Source organism: Panthera uncia, chromosome D2, assembly GCF_023721935.1.
Source record: "Panthera uncia isolate 11264 chromosome D2, Puncia_PCG_1.0, whole genome shotgun sequence".
NCBI classification, from domain to species: Eukaryota; Metazoa; Chordata; class Mammalia; order Carnivora; family Felidae; genus Panthera; species Panthera uncia.
The window spans coordinates 68,079,856-68,099,398 of record NC_064818.1 but is presented as its reverse complement, the minus strand read 5'-3'; the positions used below and the strand labels follow the sequence as shown (position 1 = coordinate 68,099,398).

The 19,543-nt window shown below is 48.3% G+C and overlaps 1 long non-coding RNA gene and 1 other non-coding gene across 2 annotated transcripts; one reads left to right on the top strand and one right to left on the bottom strand.

Annotated features, from left to right (window-relative positions):
- Nucleotides 1–10,469: 10,469 nt before the first annotated feature.
- On the bottom strand, nt 10,470–13,483 carry LOC125932983 (uncharacterized). Its single transcript, XR_007460823.1, has 2 exons — nt 12,651–13,483; nt 10,470–12,412 (listed from the first exon to the last, which is right to left on the bottom strand). It is a non-coding gene; the product is annotated as an uncharacterized LOC125932983 (long non-coding RNA).
- A 3,791-nt stretch (nt 13,484–17,274) lies between these two features.
- TRNAR-CCG (transfer RNA arginine (anticodon CCG)) lies at nt 17,275–17,359 on the top strand. The gene has a single exon. It is a non-coding gene; the product is annotated as a tRNA-Arg (tRNA).
- Nucleotides 17,360–19,543: the final 2,184 nt, after the last annotated feature.

Below are 19,543 nucleotides of genomic sequence, written 5' to 3'. Positions count from 1 at the left end.
GGGCCAGCTTAGCCAAACTTAGGTGATACAACCTCTACTTGGCTGTATTGGGCAATGAGAGAAAATGCCTACAGAGGACTCTGCGGAGTGAGAATTCTTAGAAGACAATGTTGTTGTGAAGGAGGAATGAGTGCAGGCTAGGGGGGAGCACGCACGCGCGCGCGCACACACACACACACACACACACACACACACACTATACCTATGGATTCAGGAAGACTACTTACTATTCAATGAGGGGATAGGAGATTATAATGCAAGGTAGGGAGTGCTACAGTAGAGGTCTCTACATTCAAGGAACGCTGGGAGGCCAAAGGAAGGAGTAGCTGGGGCCAGAGGAAAGGCAGAAAGGTTTTGCTGAGACCCGACTTCAATATTCAATGGGTGACTGTTATATGAGGCGTTGTGTCCACTGTGACATTTAAGCAGAGTCTGGAAAGAGAAGCAAGAGTTCTACAGTGGAACCGAAGTGTGGAAGGAAGCGTTGCAGGTAGGAAGAATGGGTGTAAAAACGTGGAGGTGTGAGACAGCAAAAGCAGGGAGCCAGGCTGTGGGAGAGGCTGGTGGAAACAGTGGGGGAAGCAGACAGATCTTAGGGATCTCAGGCCAGGACATCACAACAAGCTTTCCGTGCCAAATTTACGAAACTGGATCTATCCAAAGGCAGTTGGTCAGACAAAAATGATCTGTGATGCATCATAAGACCGAACTCTATTGTGGTAAAGCATATTGTGGGAGGGGCAGTACATCTGTGGCCAGAAGGTCAGTTAGATGCCTCATGCGCTGCCTCAGGGCTTAGAGAGGGAGAGGTGACAATTATGAGAGACATTTGGAGGGTAGAATTGCAGAACCTGGTCGTCAGCTTCTAGGGGTGGGCAGACAAAAGAGTATAAACAGAGAAAGCTCATACAGTGACCATATTCAGCAGTAATGACAAGGCTTTTCCTCTCCTCCCATCATGGAAATGGGAAGGTCTAGTCCATTCTTTCTTCCAGAGATGCAGTGGTCATCCATAGAACCCCAACCTGGTTTTCAGACCTCAGCTAGGGAGTAAAGCAAGCCAGGAGGGCGTCAGGGAGAGGAAGGAGGGGAGCAGGGTCCAGACGGGCTGACAGTCCAGATGGGCTGACGGTTTATCCCCTCCGTGCCTGCTTTCCGAACTCCCTGACTTTCCATTCAGGACCTTTCAAAGACTGATGCCAACCTGATGCATCAGCCTTACCTCCTACCCCTGTCCTATACACGCACTGTACTGAAAACTAGATTCATTGCTTTCCACCTCCACACCTTTGTTCAGGCCATCCAGAAAGCCTTCCATGGCTTCCAAGTTCCAACACCACCTGCCTCTCCCATGAAGCCAGGCAGATAGCCCCCAGGAAACAAAAGGCCTCTCGGAAACACGATCTTGGCTCTTTTTCTGAGCAGCCTGGGAGCGAGGGTGAAACAGGAAGAGGTCTCTGCTTCCCGGGCCATCTCCCACGTGCAGAGGCCTAGGAAGCAGGAAGCTGGAGACACAGTAGGAGACACATGCTGGGAAAGCCTCCATTCAAAGTGCCAGGAGAGAAAATCTGATCGCCCTCTACCTGGCCCTGCTTGGACAAAGAGGCATCTAGAGGGAGGAGCCCATGCCCTCAGCTTCCACATGACAAGTGGGCACCTGGACTTTCACCTTTGCCTAGATTTCACATAATGGCAGATGGAGAAAGGGGGTAATTCCCCATAAGAAACTCAAGGTGCTGTAGGCAACCAGAAAGCAAATGTCTCCTGCAGTGGTTAGGACCTAACGAGCCAGAGGTTAGGTCTGACCAGAGGGCTTCAGGGGGCCAGTGAAACCACTTCCTGGCCACATCTCACTAAGAAGCCAGGCACGATGGCTGCATTGCAGGAGGCTCTGAGGCCCCCTTCAGGGCTGGAGTGGAGCTGGGAAGCAGGTTTTTCTTGTAAGTTTCCAGTCTTGCTGCGGGCAATAGATGTGAATGGCTTATACTGATTGGGATCTTTCCTTGGGAGATCACACAGATGGCTTTTTCTTTCTCAGTATAGGATATTCAGAGTAAGAGGGAAGCAGAATTGAATGCAGAAGCAAAGGTCGCAGAGTGCAGACTCCTAGTCTTGTCTTTCACCCTCCGGTTCTGTGGCTTAAGGCAAATCTCTCAGTTTCCTCCAGTGTAAAATAGGCAATGCCAAATCCCTCACCTGATTCATCAGTTGGCAAGGAGAGAAACAAGTCACAGCTGTAAATGTGGCTGAAAACAGCATGGCAATCGATCTGGCTATCACTATCAGAGGCACCCCATGAACAACGATCCAAATTTGTGTGTGGTCGTAGCCAACCTCTCCCTGCAATTCGCTTGCAAAAATAATGCGTGTATATGCATGCCTATATACTCGCACATACAGACACACATGCATATGTCATGGAGACTTTTGCACAACCCCTGACATTCTTGGGTTTCATCTGAAAAGAATCCAGCCCTCTAAATATCTCCCTGGTGACATGATCCGTTCAGGAGTAGGGCTGAGAGTTTTATCACTCTTCCTGTAGCAACGTAAGTTTCTCTGGGCCTCTCCCAAGTCAAGTAAAACAGTCAGACTTAAACGCTGGCTCAGCATTTCAGTTTTTGCGAGGACATGTGCCAGCGTGATATGGATCAAGAACCCAGGGGAGTTTTCAAACCAATAATGCAAATGAAAATAAAATAAGTTTGGGCAAGCAGCCTGCAATGTTCATACTACATTCAGGGTTATGAGCTACCTTTCCCTGAAAATTATTGCCCCTAGAGGTACTTGCTGGAAAACCAAAAATTGCTCCCTTAACTTGGAGGTTTTAATCCTTGAGCTTGAAATCTACCAGATGCCAACATATTCAGTGGGTTTCTTCCAACCTCTATTTGGATGTTAATTGCAACCCTCCTTGTTTTTATCACACATTCCCTTCCATATTTCCACGACTCCACTACTCTGCTTCCCTGGCATAGATTCGAACGTCCTGGGTAGAAACAGTTGTTCTCTGTCAGTCGTTGCTAAACATGTTGGAACTCCTTCCAGATTGTAAAATCTCATCTTGCTCCCAACTCTGGCCCACCCTTCTGGTTGCAGCAGTTATAAAGCAGGTTTTGTGAAGGCCAGTGGGCAAAGATGAGTAATCAGGCCCTAAATCTATTGAATTTAAAAGTTCTCTTGGCCTGAAAAGTGAAAAATAATTAATGTTGTGTTGTAAAAGAGGAGGGGATGCCATGTGTCGCCGTGAGGCCCCCCGAGCGGGCTCATCCCCTTTAGATGGAGATCACTGTCTGATTATTATTCCCTTATAAGTGGGGTGGGGGTGGGGGTATACACCCTGGGGCTCAGGGAACCGGTCAGGTAGGGTCTAGACAAAGAAAGAGATTGGGGTGCTTGGCATGGTCCAAGGGGGTACAGGGCAGAAAAATGGACTCCAGTGGAGATGGGAGGAGAGGGTCCACTTCTCCTCTGCTGGGGGGGGCACACGGGTGACTTTACAAGGAGCCTGCATGAAGGAGGTAAGAGTACCTGACTGCCTTCCCCCAGATGAATTTCTTTTTCTTGGTTCTACCTGAGAGCCCAGGATGCTATCAGGAAGAACCACAGTCTGAAGGGAGGAGCTTCGGAAGCTGTTCGGCAGATTGGAGGAAAACCAACGTACTGATTGGACCAAACTGGCCTGTCGACAGGAGTTGAGTTCTCAGGGGAGCCTAGGGGCTACGCGTCCTCAGAGTCCAGGGGTGGCACACCGGTCTCCCACCGAGGCGAGAAAATTGTGCCAACCCCATGCAAGTTCCCTGAAATGAGCCACAGGCATTGTGCCCCATGCGACACCGCTGTGGTATAGAGTTTGGGATAGCTGCCTTTTCTGGCGTCACTGGTACCCGCATCTCCTACCTACTGCATCAGCTCTGGCACGTTCCTCCATCCTCCACTTTACAATGGGGTTGATGATGGCACCTACTGCAAAGGATGGTTTAAGGACCAAATGATATATGTGAAATGCTTAGGACAACACCTGATCTCACAGCTCCAAGGTGCAAAACTTGATTCCTGAGAGAAAGCCAAAACAGAGGATGGACAGGGGTCCCGTCCTCTGATGAGACCCACCAGCACCACATCCTGCTTATCTGTTGTTCCCTCCTGTCCCCTACTTACCTTCGTTCTTGTTCTAGACCTCTTACTAGCTGTACGAGAAGAGTTGTTGTGTCGGCTTTTCCTGTGAGGTGACTCGTCCAAAAAGCGTAAGGGGAAGATGATGTATGACAACAGCTCATGGATATATTAAGCATAAACAAAGCAATTTCCTTATGGAATCCACACCGTTTAATGTGAGCTAACATGTGTCCAGCACTTTCCAGATATCACTTTGTTTTATCCTTTAAAAACTTTGCAGGGTAAATATTATTCCTGCTTGTCACAGAGAGAATCCCTTGAGCGTGGACTGGATTTACTGACTTATCTCTAGCAAATGGAGTATAGCGGGAACGATGAGAAGCCCCTGCCAACATTAGGTTATAAAAAGGCTCTTGCATATGCCCTCTCCCACGTCCACACTGCTAGCTCTAAGAGGAGTCAGCCGCCAGACTGGAAAGTGTCCTGCGGAAAGATCTGCATGGTAAAAAACTGAGAGGGGCTTCTGCAGTCCGCAGGGAATCCAGACTCTCAGCCCAACAGCCCATGAGAAACCGAACACAGTCAAGTCCACACAAATGAGGTTAGAAGTGGATCCTCCCCTGATCCTCAGGCCTTCGGGGGAGAGTGCAGTCCTGGGTGACAGCTTGGCTTCCAACTTTGTGACAGATCATAATTCAGGGGCTTCTAGCTCAGCTGCACTGAGATTCCTGACCCACAGAAATTGTAAGGTGATAAATGTTTGCTGTTTAAGGCTGCTGGGTTTTGAGGTTGTTTGTTGTGCAGTGTTAGAGAATTGAAACAGCCATTTAAAAAAATTTTTTTTAATGTTTATTTATTTTTGACAGAGAGAGAGACAGAACATGAGCAGGGGAGGGGCACAGAGAGGGAGACACAGAATCCGAAGCAGGCTCCAGGCTCTGAGCTGTCAGCACAGAGCTCAATGCGGGGCTCGAACTCACGAACCACGAGATCATGACCTGAGCCGAAGTCGGACGCTCAACCGACTGAGCCACCCAGGCACCCCACGAGGATTTCTAAAGTTCAAAACTCTAATTAGAGTCCTTTCTTATGACAGGCATAGTTTCATTGCGTTCTGGGCCTCACCCTCATCCTCACCGCTGGTTCAGGAGAATAACGAAAGTGCTACGGAGTCTGGCTTAACCTTGAGGGGTATACACCTGTCACGGGTCAACGTCCCTTCAGAACATCAGCTGGCCAGCTGGTATGTCCCCACTTGTATGCTCTCTGGCCGCACAGATACAACTGCTAAGAGCACTGATGAGTATTACCGCCTGAAATTAACCATGGCTCTTGGGTAAAACTGGGAAGACAGATTGTGGCCGCGTTCGCCATCATGCCCCTCAGCGGCACTGAGGTCCCGCTGGCACCTGCTGCTGATGCAAGCATTTGGCCCTGCTGAAAATTTCAGTTCCCTGAGATTCTCTCAGGCCGGGCCATACGATACTGTTTTCTGGGCCCGCCACACTCTTCTACCGAGTCACGTTTCTTCATGCTCTTTATCTTTCACCTTTAGATGCCACTGCCTCTGGGACACGCTTCCTGACCACTGAGCCCAGGTCTGAATTGGGTGCTCATCCAAGATTCTCCAACGGTGCCCTGACCTTCCGCAACCACACTTCTCACGTGGCATGATATTGTCCGGTTATGAACCTCTTTCCCTCGCTAGACATACACTGCAAGATAAGCCATCTGGTCTCTTTGGCCACTGTTGCATCTTCAGCGCTTAGCACCGTGTCTAGCACCTCATAATTGAATAATAAATATCTGTTAAGTGAATGAACGCTTTGGACTCTTCAAGGCAAAAATCTGCGTCCAGAATTTACCGAGCGTCTGACTCTCAAAACCTCAGAAAACGGCAACCTGGATGAAGAATGTAGGCACTAAAAGGAAGGTGGAATGCCAAAGAACATACATATTCCAAGGAAAGTGGAAGAATGAGACAGCTATCCAGATAATGGAAGCCATCAGACGCACTTGGGCTACAAGTCTCTGATTAATTCGGCCAAGAGTGTTCAGTTGGTCTAAATTATCTGGAAGATTCTTCCTTTTGCTTTGGTCCAGAAACTCTTTTCTCTCCTTTACACCTGGATAGTTGGCAAAGCTTGTCACTACCCCCCAGAGACTGTGGATGGCTTCCAAAGCACTGACCTACCTACCTCTTACCCGGTTTTGTCTCTTAGTTCCAGTAGGGTCCTGGGTTCAGGGTTTCAGAACTGTTTAAGAGTGACTTTCTGTTTTGACTCATCTTGCCACTGAACTTCAGTGAGCTTCAGTGTTTGGTATTTTCTTTTGCACGTTATTCTGGCTTTGAGAATGTTGATGGCAAACTTTAGAAATACGGTGGAAGGAAAAACTTTAACACATCTTCAGAAAAAGATCTCATTGAAGTTTTATATCTCGGCTTTTGCAGTTATCTTAAACTACTAAACTGTTCACAAGAGCTGCCGGAGATGTTGCTATTCCCCAGTCCATCTCCACAGAAAGAAAATCTTCTGAACAAAAAGGCGTTAAAAACTCAAATTGAGGGGCGCCTGGGTGGCGCAGTCGGTTAAGCGTCCGACTTCAGCCAGGTCACGATCTCGCGGTCCGTGAGTTCGAGCCCCGCGTCAGGCTCTGGGCTGATGGCTCGGAGCCTGGAGCCTGTTTCCGATTCTGTGTCTCCCTCTCTCTCTGCCCCTCCCCCGTTCATGCTCTGTCTCTCTCTGTCCCAAAAATAAATAAAAAACGTTGAAAAAAAAATTTAAAAAAAAAAAAAAAAAAAAAAAACTCAAATTGAAAAACTGGTTGATCTAATCAACAAGGCGAATAATAGGATGGATGCCACCTGTATCGATTAGCTTTTGCTGTAGAACAAGCCACCCACGACTAGTGGCTCACATCAACAACCACGTTTTATTTAGGTTCCAATTCTATGGGTTGGCTGGGTGGTCTTCTGCTCCCGGCTGCTGGGCACTCCCCTGTATCATGATAGGTCAGCTAGTGGTTGAGATGATCTAGACTGGCTTCCCTTACATGTCCGACAGTCTACAAGCTGTCCGCTGGGTCACTGTGATTCTCCATGTGGCCTCACGGTCCAACAGGCTGGTTCGGATTCAGCTGCAAAGCAGTCCCTGGGATCCAAGCCCGGCGAGAGAAAGAAAACCCTGGTGGACAATTTTCAAGTCTCCGCTTGCTTCGTTCACATTTGCCAATGTCCCAAGCCACACAGCCAACCAAAACTCAAGGGGTGGCCAAAGAGACTCTACCTCTTAATGGGATGCCTGCAACACCACAAGAGTGGATGCAGAGAGGGGAAGGCTTTGTGGCCACTCTGACGCTCTTTCATCGTAGCGTTTCCACACGACTTACCCAGTCAGGTCCTCGTGGTGGCTCACCGAGGGAGCATCCATTTCCATTTGATGGATGAAGCCACTGAGGCACAAGGAGGTAAAGCAGCAGGGTCACGGTTCTACCACGAACAGAGGGGGGACTTGTACTTGGTTCTGCATTGCTCTGAAGACTGCATTCCTAACCATTGTGCTTTGCACCTAACATGGTACCTGCTGTTAACAGGTTGCGAATCTGAATGTGAGGCTATCTTCTTTCCGTGTGTTTAGGTGGCAGCTTCAGTCTGTGTTTGTCAAATGTTTTCAAGATATTTTGCAAAGATTATTTTCATTACCAGTTCAATAAAACCTCAAGTCCCAGATGCGGTTAGTCAAGCTCTCTTCTCCTGAACTTTCAAACCCTGAGGCACTTTATGGTCAGGCAGCCTCAACCCCCCCCCCCCCCCCCCCCCCACCCCTTAGTGACATTCCTTCCTGCTTATAAACAAAAAATATCCTCTTTTTGGAAGCCATGAAATTCTGCTGCAGGTTCCACCCTTGAAAGAGACGAGGCTCGGAACCTCTGGGCTCATTCCCAGCCCAGGCCTCCTCTCAAGACCAAGGGGGGAGTTCAGGGCCACATCCGGGGATGTTGCCTCAGTGCATAGATAAGAGGTGGTCATGAGAGGCTTTCACGTTTCGGACAAATTATGAGCCAGAAAGAAATGAAACCGGAGCCACAGTGAGCCGTGCCTCCAGCGCTGCTCTCTGGCCAGTCTCTACAACGTCAGATTTTCTCCATTTCTCACTTCTTCTCCTCCGGCCTCGTCCATGCCCTTGCTTCCCACCCCTTCCACTTCCATTTCTTAGGATCCAAACATCCTTTCGTCTCCTCTCCATACCCTTCTTTGGCTGAGGAATGCCATTTAGCAGTAGAAACGAGCCCAAAAGATGCCTTCAGCCACACTTTGAGAAGACGGACGACCCAGGAGGTGAATTACAGCCACTTGATGAATCTGGTACCCGTTTATTTTGAGGGGAAAGCAGCACATTATTTTTTTTTTTACTTACATCTATTCTAATTCTCCTCTGAAGTTTCCCATCGAGTAGGAATGAATTTATCTTCATTTGACAATTTTATGACCCAAATCAGCCAGTTCTGTCCATTTATCTGATTTAAAACGCAACCAAAGGACTGGGCTGCTTTCACAGAAATCCAAGCATGACCAGCAGTGTTCATTATCAACACAGATTTTTCATAACTTGTGAGTTTCCCAGCGTGGCTATTGGGGCCTGCTGGTTAAGCTTACCTCTTGAATGACCATTATTCAGCAATAGCAAATGATTCAGTAATGAAAACAGGGGCCTGATTTTTTTTTTCTTTTTAAAGATTTATTAAAGCACCTCAGAGGCTGTTTTTTATAAAAAACTCAGCCCTTAGAGTGGCTGACCTTAAAAATCTGTTTATCTAAGCTATAGTCCCCCCAAACGCTGACCAACATGATAAATAATTTATTTAATGTTTCCTTAAATATTATTTTGTTTGGTTTAAACCCAAAGTAGAAACTCCTTCTCCCCGAAAGGAACACTGTCTCATTTTTGTATACAATGGAAACATTTGGGGACAAATAAAAGAAATAAAATATTTTTCACAAAATTTGGCTTACTGAGCGAATGCTGGCTAATCTAGGGGCTGTGGAATAAATGTGGTGATGTTAGGGAAGTTAAATTAGAAGCTGGGACTTTGAGTGAAGGTTATATACTTATTTTGAGCATTTCCTTATGCCCATAAGAAAATAAACATCCACAAATAAACACAGCCAGTAGGGCACAAAGGGGTAATCAATAGAAAAATGGTCCCCACCCAAGCCACAAGCAACACAGGGGCTGTGTTCATCTTGACAAGAATTCTTTCCCGGAGCTTTCGGTAAATCTAGAGCTCTGCCATATTGTAACCGTCCTTGAGGAGAATCTGTTAAAGGTTCCCATTTCCCTTGCACAATTGTCCCTCAATCCACGGGACCAGTAATCCCAGAATTCCTACCCCCGGGCTATAGAAGCTGGCCCTGACGCAGGCTAGACAATCAGATTCTACTCCCTGAAACTCTGTGACTGGTTACATCACACATGGGCTCAACCTGAGCTGATTATAATCTGTGGCGTTTTTTTTTTAAATTAAAAAAAAAAAAAAAAAAAACAGGAGAAGAAGGGGCCTCCCCCTCTTTGAGTCATGGAACTGGAAGCAAAGCAGAGGCTGCCCAAGAAGAAGAGGGAAAGGAGGCCATGGGAAAAGCAGAGCTAGGCGGTGGGAACGGTGATTTCTGATGACGACGCTACGTAAGTTCCCAAAGCCTGACCCTAAATTCCCTTCTCGCTCGCGGAGGCTGGCTGGAATCAGGACTGCCATGCTACTTCTAATACCCAAGAGTCTCGAATAATCCAGTGAATCAAGGATGAGACACAAGGGGCCCTCGGGGGATGTTTGTTTATTTGTTTGTTTGGCCTTAGTTTTCTCTTAGTAACTTAGATTTAGGTCTATCTGCAATCCCAGCATATCATTCTGCTCATCTTTTTTTTTCTTCTTTTTTTGATGGAAAGTTCCCTATAGAAACAGGATGGCAGGATGCCTAGTCAGATGCTTGCAGGGAAGAGTATGATGAATACATCCTAAACAAGCGAGTCCCTAAAAATACTCTTGCTGATTTTAGAATGTATCTTCGGATTACCATTAAACACGAGCGTGTTGCTCAATGACCTGGGAATCCTTACACTTTAAATATAATTATGAAACACGTCTGTGAGGGCTTATCTCCGGGCCAGCTAAAGACATCCTTGTCACCTTAAAACAGTCACCCTTTGAGTGATTGCTAGGTGCCACGTATTGTGTGGAGTGCTTTACATGTACGGCCTTATTATAACCACCCACAATCCTGTCTGGCCGCTACCCCCTAGGGTACCGTCCAACTTCACAGATAGAGAAAAGACACTCAGAGTGGTCCAGACACTTGTTCAAGGTCACACGGTTTATGAGCTGTAGAGGCTGGATGAGGTTCTGGGTCTAAGGAGCCCCAGCCTTCCTAAACCCTGGCCACTGTGATGAGAAAGTAAACAGCAGAGGGAGAGCCACCGAAGAGACCAGCTCTGTCACACGAGATTCAGGAGGGGCTATTACGAAGAGTCATCAGTGAGCAACAAACACCGAACGTGAGGTTAGACTATTCCAGGCTGCTACCCTGGTTCTGCCGTTTTCTTCCCACGTACTTTTAGATGCATCTTTTCATCTCACCAAGCCTCAGTGTCCACGGCTGTGAAGCAGGCTGATAATACTGTGACAGAGAGTCTCTGGATACGATCCCATCATCTGCAGAGGCAAATGCCACTCCTGGCGTCAAGAGGGAGGGTCCATTCGCCTCTCCTCGAATACCGGCTGGCCTCAGCACTTGTTGGGGCTGACGGGATGGGAAGGAAGTGATATTGTGGAACTTCTGAGCCCAGGCCCGTAAGCTTCTGCTGCTTCCCTCGGGGGGCCCAGACCCCATGCTGTAAGGAAGTCGAGGCTCGACTGGCACACAATTAGGGGGCCTGGAGGATGAGCAGACATCTTGAATGTTCAAGCCCTGACCAAGCTCCCAGGGACATGCAGCCTCATGAAAAGCTCTAAGCAAAACCGGAAGAAAAATCGGCTCAGCCCAGGCACAAAACCGTGAGAGATAATGAATATTGTCATCTTAAGCCATGACCCTGCAAGCTGATAACTTATGCAGCAACAGATACCTAACATGCTTATTTCACTGGGGGGTTGGGGGGATTAAATGGGCTCATATATTTATTTTTTTAAAGTTTATTTATTTTGAGAGAGAGAGAGAGGGCAGGGGCGGAGCACAGAACGAGGGAGAGAGGGAGAACCCCAAGCAGGTCCTGCACCGTCAGAACTCATGAACCATGAGATTGTGACCTGAGTCGAAGTCGAAGGTCAGACGCTCAACTGACTGAGCCACCCAGGTGCCCCTGGGCTCGTGCATTTAAGGGCAAGAACACGAAGAACAGTGCTTGGCATTCATGCATTTCCCGGGCAAGGACTTTGTGCCAACACTGTTCTAGGCAACTGGGATACTGAGGAGAGCCAGACAGAGCCCCGCCCTCTCGGAGCTCACATTGTAGGAGGAGGAACAGTAAACGGCAACAACAAAACGATCCCAGTGCTGATTGCTACTCTACAGAGTTGCCTGTAGCAACTGTCTGTGCCTGCCGCTGATGACCCTCTGGCCAGGTGACCCTCGGGTCCGGCCTCCAGACGTCAGATGGCCTTGAAGCAGGGGAGGAGGCAGAGCCCGAGAGGCAGAAGACCTGTATCGCACGGTGGGGTGGGAGGCCTGCACCGACAGCTGTCCGAATGACGTGAGGAAGTGAGCCACGCCCTCGTGGTTCGCCCACGATCCCTACAGCACCCACCCCTCCGTGGATTTTAATCGCTTGTCATCTGCCTACCCTCACCCACCGCAAGCTCTCGGGGGCACCCAGAGGTGTTTCTCACTCCGGTTCTCTGCGGTTGGGGCAGTGGCTGGCACCCAGCAGGTGTCCAGGGAGCATTCTTGGAAACTGCGTGAATTCAGGTCCTGACCACACACTGCCCAACAGTGGGGCAAAAGTCACCGAGCTAAGAAGCGGCCCCCAAACACAGCAGCCACCCTCTGCAGGAGTCACCCACAACACAGTCCGGCTCCTCGCTTCGCAGATAAGCCTGTGGGCCCCTCGGCTGTCACGTGACCCCCACACGCAGCCTGAGGAAGCCCTGCGTTACTGGGGCCCGGATGCTGGGGACAGCCCCGGTCCCCATTCCCAGGAGGAAAACGCTTACCTACACCTCCCTTGAACTGATCCCCTGCAGAAACTGCTGAAGTACAGAGGGCCCCCTAGACCGTCTCCTCCTTCACCCAGCAGCCACACTGAAAGTTCCAGAGAGGACTCGTCGGGAAGGAAGGTGATGGAGGGGAGGTTTCTGCCCGGCACCCCCCACCCCACCTCATCTGCCCCTGGAAACCGTGCTGCGGTGCAGCGGGCCTCCTCAAAAACACCAAGTTCAGTTTCAAAGACAACACCTTGGTTGTGCACCCCCCACAGGCCCGTGGGCTGTGCCTCATCCCCCCCCCCTTCCCCCCACCCTCCTCTTTATCCTCCCAGGACCTGATAGCAGGAGGGCGCCTCGTCCTCGGAGCGGCCCCACATTCCACAAAGGGGGCCTTGCTGTTTGGCACTCTGGGAGAGAAAGCCCATCACAGGCCTTCCCGATGGAGCGCGCGCTCTCTCTCTCTCTCTCTCTCCGCCTCTCCTCCAGCTGCTCCTGGTTCAAGCCGCTGCCTGCCCTGCCTAATAATGCCTTGTCACGCAGCGACAGAATTATGGTCTCACACTGGCTTCACATGTCACAAATAATTGTGCTCCTTGCACATCATATTGAAGTTGTCAGGACTCTCTTACGCCTATAATTTGTGTGAGTTGATCATACTTTGGTAAATCAGCAGGTCATGACCTGTGCCCTTTAGCCCCAGTGGCTGGCTGAGAGCGACCTACAAATCTCGTGACAGGGACAACAGAGAGGGTATGAACTGTTCAATTGCTCGTGTCTATCACCCGCCATGGAGAAGTGCTCTCGCCTTTTGCCGTCGCTTTAAATGGACCAGCGCGGCACCCCATGACATCCTGCCTTCGTTTCTTCACATCTGTTTCTCCCCCTTAGATTACTTTGAGCACTTTTGGATATTCCTTTTTTTTTTCTTTACCACAAGACCTTCTGGTGCCAAACCCAACTGTCTTTTCTTCCATGTGTTTTAAATAAATAATAATAATAAAAAACCTCTGGCATTTGTGATAAAGTCAGCAGACCTCACTCTGTGTCCAGCCCAACTGAATAGTGTTTCCCTCTCGTTCTAGCAATGGTTAAATCCCTCTGGCAGCTTTATGGGCTCCTTTGCTAACACTTTATTGGGTAACACGTTCACAAATAGTGTTCCTGAGCCTTTGTTTTCATTAAGGTACAACATGTACCATCAAGTTGCATTTAATTCACTGCTTCTATATTTTATACACTGTATCGCTGACCGAGACCTTCTGTATCTAATACTGAAAAGAGAGTAATAAAGTTTAAAATGCTTTTACTACCCAATATCTTCAATAATTGACTTCTAAAAAAAAAAAAAAAAAGAAAAAAAAAACAGTGAAAAAGAAGTAAGATGACCAAGTCCTGGCCAGACTGATGTTCTGCAGATACACTGGAGTGAGGTCAAGAATAAAGTGGTTTTATGTGCGTCTGTTTCCAGGAAAGCTGTGGTATGTAAGTTAGGTGCTTAGAGAGCTGCTAACTCTCTCCTTGGGTTCAAGACAGAGAAGATGATGGGAGTGTGCATGTGGATATCCACTCCAGTTGCTTCTTTGGCCATTCTTTGGCAAAGCTACTCCACCCCCGCAGAAAAGTACACTAATCCGGCAGGTCCAGAGGCAGATGGCAACATCCAACGTCCCATCCTTCGATGCCAGAGTGTGTGGACCATGCCATCTGTTGGTACAACAGCAGGTGTAGGGCGATGGGTAAAATGGAAACCAAATGAGCCAAGCCCTCACTCCACCCCGTACAAGGCACGTGCATTTAATTTCTAAAGGCATCAACCGAGGGGACGTGAACCAAGAAGGGTAATTAGCAGCGCACACAACCAACACCAAGTTCGATGAGGGACACGAAGCCAAGTCGTTCCACTGTTTTGGAACAAGTGGCTGTCTGATTCATAGGCACAGACCGGGACTGATTCTAGGCACTAAAAGATACTTCACTTTTGACTCAATTTACAGACTGCTAGTCACTACTGTAGGGCAGGGAGTGGGGTAAGAAGGGGGGTGGAGGAAGGAAATGTAGAGGCCAGGTCACAACTGTAAACCTGCAAAAAAAAAAAAACCCCATCTTCAAAGCTAATTCAGTGCAAATGTAGACGGTCATGGGTTCTACATTTACCTTTTAGCTCTGTTCGCTGAAAGAATTCAGTGGAAAGGCGGACAGGGTTTCAAACCACTGCACTACCTCTGACCAGCCTGGTGACCTTGACAAATGACCGCCACTCTCTGGGTCTCAGTCTCCTCATCTATACAGGATTTGGCATGTAGTGGGCGGTGAGTATATCTTGATTTTGTCTCAGTCTGGATTCTCATTTGTGAGCAAAGTAGCCCAATGGCTAACTGAAGCAGAAAAGGAATTTAAAAGGAAGATGTCACATGGCTTACAGAGTCTACAGGAAGCCTGGAGAGCTGAGACGGAAAATGACCCCGAACCGAGAGAGCTGCAGAGCAGCGAACACAGTTGAGGTCATGCCTTGGGCGTTGTCTGGTTACGATGCTATCCTCGGCACCACGACCACCGGCCATTTGGTGCCACCACCCGACTCCAGACTTCTCTATGAGCCTCTGCTTTGTCCCTTCCAGATTCAAAGTCCCTGGCAGCATCTTTGAATGGCCAACCCCAACATGGCCATGCCTAAGCTGTTAGAAGTCAGAAGGAGAAAATAGACTTAGAAACTTGGAAGATGTTCACCATAGCTCCGGAAAATCCTTGACCAAGTATTCTCTTCATTCTTGTTCGCTACACAGAGCTCGGGGAGAGCGGCGTTCAGGTTCCAGGTTTTCCTCACAACCACTTTAATATAGTATATTTTTTGTAACCTCTTCAGCTTGTCCAAAGCCACATAAAGAAAAAGTGACAATGTTTGGAAGGAAAACCCACACATCTCTGATTCCTGTTGTGTCCACACTAGCGCACGTGGAGTGACTATGGAAAAATTCCAGAGGAAAGTGTGGGACGATGGGTCCCCACTGGAGCTGCAAACGCTGGCTACCAAGTGCAAAGTCACTTTTGACTTCCGAACCCATCGCCGGTGAGACAGAGTTTTACAGAAGTGCCTCAGCTGGAGAAGCAAAATGGCGCCTTGGCCAAGTCTACGGATAAGAAGAGGATGCCAAAAGTACCCTCAAAAAACTGGAAGATTCAGTTATATATTCCATTTTGAGCAGTTATGTTCTAGGCATTAGGCTAAGTGCTTTTGTGGCATTATTCTACTTAACGGTCAAAATACATCAGCAAGGTATTTATTATTATCCTTATTTGACAGATCAGGAAATCAAGGTTCAGAGGCTAAGAGCATGCGGAATAACATAGACATGGCACAAAACCTGGGCCTCAGAGCTTTGGCTTCAAAGCGGCACATGCCCACAGATGTCGCTGAGTAGTGGCAGGGTGTAAGAAGGACACCGGAATCTCAGGGTGCGACAGCACGGGGACTTAAGAAATTCCTGACGATCTCCTAATCTCAAAACCAGTATTGTTTGGACTGAGCGATCAAGGGACAAAAAGCCAAGGAAGATTTCATGATCTGGAAACTTTCAGTCCCTTTAATATGAAAATGCTCGACATAAAGTATTAAAGATGTAAGGATTCCGAGGTTGCAGGCGGCCAAGGGAGATTGAGAGCTTCTTTCCCCAAATGAAGTGCACAGTGTATCCATTACGGGGCATGGAGATTTCTCCTCCCCCCCCCCCCCCTCTCCACTTAATAGGCAAAATGCTAGAAACTTTGAAAAAATGTTTTCTTTGTTCTTCAAGTTCCATGATTAATTAGGTATAAGCCATGTTTCAAAATGTTTCGTCATTTATTTGTAATTCTCCCCAGAGCATGTATAGTAACTTGGCTCAGAACGCATAGATCACATTGCAAATACTACTCACAGGCTGAAACTTTTTGTTTCCTTCTCTTCCCCTCTCTGCTTTCCCCTATGACACTGGAGTTGAAGAACAAAGCCGGATTTCAATCCGAGAGCACGCCCCGCTCTGTATGGATCTCCCTGGCCCGTCTGTAACCTCCGGAAGAGGGACCGCAACTGGAAATGGCCAAGGGGGGGCAGCCTGGGACCCACACGTGGATGGAGGCTTTGGGGTTGCTTCAGTCCCTGGTCAAGTAAAGATGGGCATTTGCTTCTAGACCACCTTTATCTCTCTATCTCCATCCACGCCACCCCACCCCCCTTCCCGGGAGTAGCTCCCAAGTATAAACTAGCGAGCAGTGTTAGTACAGTGGTAAATTGTGAGGGCCTGACTCAGCTCTTGGAGCTTCGTTTCTCTTATCTGTAAAATGGGGACAATAATAGCCTGCGAGATGCGTTAGGGCAATCCTGGGATTGAATACGGCTTCGTGCGGTACTCCATTTGGAGCATGCTTTCTTTGAATATTTCCTGTTGCTTTTATTACTGTCCGTTTGGCTCAACTCCCCACGCCAAACATGCACACGTGCCCACACACCCCCCCTCGCCCCCAGGGCTGTTCCTTCCTCCTCCTGTCAGGATCCCTCACCTGCAGCCTCTCACTTTGAGGCAGCCCCTCACTTTGGAGTACCTAAGTTGCCACATTTTTTGCTTCCCTTCACTCTTATCGAAGCAAATACTCCTCTTCCAAAGCTCAGATCCAAAGTCGTCGCCTCCTCCTAGAAGCCTGCACTAGTAGTCCCAAGAAGTACCAATGATTTGCCCTGTGCTCACTGTCCTCACTTTGCAGACTATTAGAACTAGTTGAACAGCCTGGTCGCCCTTATGGGCAGGGTGCGGCCAAGGGTGACGCATGGGCTGGATAAACTTCACCTGCCTGGAGTTTCGAAGTATGTTACACTTGGGGCACCCGGGTGGCTCTGTTGGTTAAGCGTCCGAATTCAGCTCAGGTCACGATCTCGCGGTTCATGGGTGTGAGCCATCGCCCTACCCGTTGAAAAAATGGAGGGGCGCCTGGGTGGCTCAGTCGGTTGAGCGTCCGACTCCGGCTCAGGTCGTGATCTCACGGTTCGCGGGTTCGAGCCCCGCGTCAGGCTCTGGGCTGACAGCTCGGATTCTGTGTCTCCCTCTCTCTCTGCCTCTTGCCTGCTCATGCTCTGTCTCTCTCCCAAAAATAAATAAACATTTATTTATTGCCTCACAGTCCTGGAGGTTTGAAGTCCGAGATCAAGGTCTCAGCCGGGTGGGCTCCTTCAGGGCTCCGAGAAAATCTGTTTCCGGCTTTGCCGCTAGCTTCAGATGCTCTGTTGCCAATCTTTGGCGTTCCTTGATTTGTGGAGCATCACCCTGATTTCTGCCTTCATCCTCACATGGCGTTCTCCCTGTGCGTGTCTGTCTCCATGTCCAAATTTCCTCTTTTTATAAGGACACGTTATATTGGTTTAGGGCCCACCCTAATGACTTCATTTTTTTAAATGTTTATTTTATTTTGAGAGAGAAAGACTGCACGCATGAACAGGATAGGGGCACACACAGAGAGAGAGAGAGAGAGAGAGAGACAGAGAGAGAGAGAGAGGGAGAGACAGAATCCCAAGCAGGCTCTGCATTGTCAGCGCAGAGCCCGACACGGGGCTCGATCTCATGGACCACGTGATCACGACCTGAGCCGAAATCAAGAGTCAGACGTTTAACCAACTCAGCCCCCCAGGCTCCCATTTTAAAAAAAAAGTCGTTTAAATTTATTTTACCTAATGACTTCATCTTAACTTGACAATCTATAAAGACCCTCTTTCCAAATAAGGTCACATTCACAAGTGCTGGGGGGGTCAGGACCTCAACATCTTTGGGTAGACACAACTCAACCTATAGCACGGCGAGGTTAACAGCTCTGAGGGTATGTTTGAAGTCAGAGGATAAGTCAGGGCCGCATGGGTTTATTCCGCACCTAATTATAGCAAGGGCAGGGTGCTGAGAAGTCTCACCATAGTAACACCTGAACCTGTATTTCTCCTCAGACTCAGGCTGGTGGTTCTCACCCTGCCTGCCTCAATAGAATTACCTGGGAATCCTAAGGACAAGACAAATAAAACAAGACAAAAACTACCACTTCCGGAGGTGGGGGAAGACAGAGTCGATCTGTCTTCAAGCATCATCGTTTTAGGTACAGCCAGGGCTGGGAACCTCTGTACTAGACTAAACATACGAGCAACCCATGTGGTTTTTCCCTGGTCCAGCCTGAGAGGCATTTCTTGCTTGGGGGCTGACAATGTACTCAGGATGTTTAAATGACTCTTAAAAAATTAAACTGACCTCTTACGTAGAATTTTATGAAGAATATAGAACGTTAAACTTCTCCAGATGGTTGACATTAAGGAGGAAAGACTCTCCTTTGAAACAGGCAGCCATTGCCTTATTGTTAGACTAGTTCTGATGGTACTGACTCCTGCCCAAGGGGAGAAGTGTAGGCTAAGTTTTTAGTCGCACACAGTAAGTACTTTGAGATCCAGGAGGGAAAGGTTTTGTAAGTGAAGACACCATTGTTGGCTACTCCCGTGGTGGCCGGAATGATATTCCAGATTAATACTCGATCTGGCTGGCTGGTTCACCAGGGACGTGGTAGAATCGGTGCCTGGCCTTTCCACTGGAGAAACGAGCTGGTGTATGAGGGTATGCAGACAGCTGGAGAAAAATGAACAATTTGCTGGCCAGGCTTTTGGTAGAAAAGATAGCAAGAGCACTGATAGTGATAATAATATCACTAATAATAGCTAACACTGATATGAGTACATTTGCCCCTGATGGTTATAGTACGAACGCCTGTATCGTTAACTTTTCAGGCCGATTTTCTAACGGCCAAAATTCCGTTTTGAATATCCGGCTACTCGAATGCCTACCTTCTTCCCTGTGTCTTAGAAATACGAACACAAGGAAGATTCTTTGGAAGTTGAAGGCATCTTTATTTGGCACAGGTCATTGAAGAGTCTAGCAGGACAAAAGATGCCCAAATGGGTGTGTCAGTCTTTGGTGAACTGAGGGCCAGACGCCTGAGCACAAGTTGCAAGAAACAGCAAAATAACGGGTGTGTAGGCCTATAAAAGGACTGGGAAATTACTCATTCTGATCCAATTCCTTTTTCTTGTTTCAGAGGCGATTGCGGGAGGAGGAGGAGAGGAAAATGGTATAGTCCGTGAGGACTGGCTGCGTGGTTAGTTGCAGAAGGTACAAATCCCAGAGATAGAAACGATGCCTGGGGTAGTGCTGTCTTCACCAGAATGCATAGA